The sequence below is a fragment of the Gossypium hirsutum genome, chromosome A09 (genome assembly GCF_007990345.1).
Source record: "Gossypium hirsutum isolate 1008001.06 chromosome A09, Gossypium_hirsutum_v2.1, whole genome shotgun sequence".
Lineage (NCBI taxonomy): Eukaryota > Viridiplantae > Streptophyta > Magnoliopsida > Malvales > Malvaceae > Gossypium > Gossypium hirsutum.
Genome location: NC_053432.1, coordinates 55,139,671 through 55,140,544, shown reverse-complemented (window position 1 = coordinate 55,140,544; position 874 = coordinate 55,139,671). Strand labels below are relative to the sequence as shown.

Below are 874 nucleotides of genomic sequence, written 5' to 3'. Positions count from 1 at the left end.
CTTGCCTCCTACTCTGTGTCCCCCTTCCTAAGTGCCTCCTCAGGTGTTTAAATAGGCTTTAGAATGCCTAAGAGCCCTCAAAATTGGCCTTTTCCAAATAGGGTTATACTTGAGCTCGGTAGGGACACACCCGTGTGCGATTACTCCAGCCCGTGGTCAAGGCTGTTAAATAGGCATGGGCGTGTAGTCTACCCGTGTAAGTCGTGCGTCGATCCCGCCAAAGAGACACGGCCGTGTGACACGCCCGTGTGAGGAAGTCTAGGCTGTGTTGATTTCCTATGTGGATCCATTTTCTCCATTTTCGGCCCGTTTCTCACTCTTTTTACTCTCCTATGCTCACCTAAGTATAAAACATGAAATTAAAGGATTAGGAGCATCGAATTGACCAAATCTAAGGGGAAACCATCCATAAATGTGCTAAGCATGGGATAAAAATATGTATAAATTACAGTTTATCTCTGAGGAATGATATCTCTTCCTTCGTGCAAATGGATTTAGAGACTCTATATGATGCATGGAAGAGGTATAAGGACTTATTGAGAAGGTGCCCTTACCATGGGTTACCTCATGGCTACAGGTTCAAACGCATTACAATGGTTTGAAACCCTCAACTAGGCAATTGATCGATGCACCCACCGGTAGGACTCTAAATAACAAAACACTTGAAGCAGCTTATGAGTTTATAAATGAGATGTCACTGAATAATTATCAGTGGCAAGCCATGAGAACAAAGCTGATGAAAGCAGCCGTTGTTTTTAACGTTAATGTGGTCACTTTGATATCGAATCAGGTAGAACTTTTGAATAAAAAGATTGATGGTTTATATGGTTCTAAGTAGGTACATCCGGTAATGCAGTGCGATACAAATGGAGAA

The 874-nt window shown here is 42.6% G+C and overlaps 1 non-coding gene across 1 annotated transcript; it reads right to left on the bottom strand.

The window, feature by feature from the left end:
* Positions 1-454: 454 nt before the first annotated feature.
* LOC121206772 (small nucleolar RNA R71) lies at positions 455-562 on the bottom strand. Its single transcript, XR_005901944.1, has one exon. It is a non-coding gene; the product is annotated as a small nucleolar RNA R71 (small nucleolar RNA).
* Between the last annotated feature and the right edge of the window lie 312 nt (positions 563-874).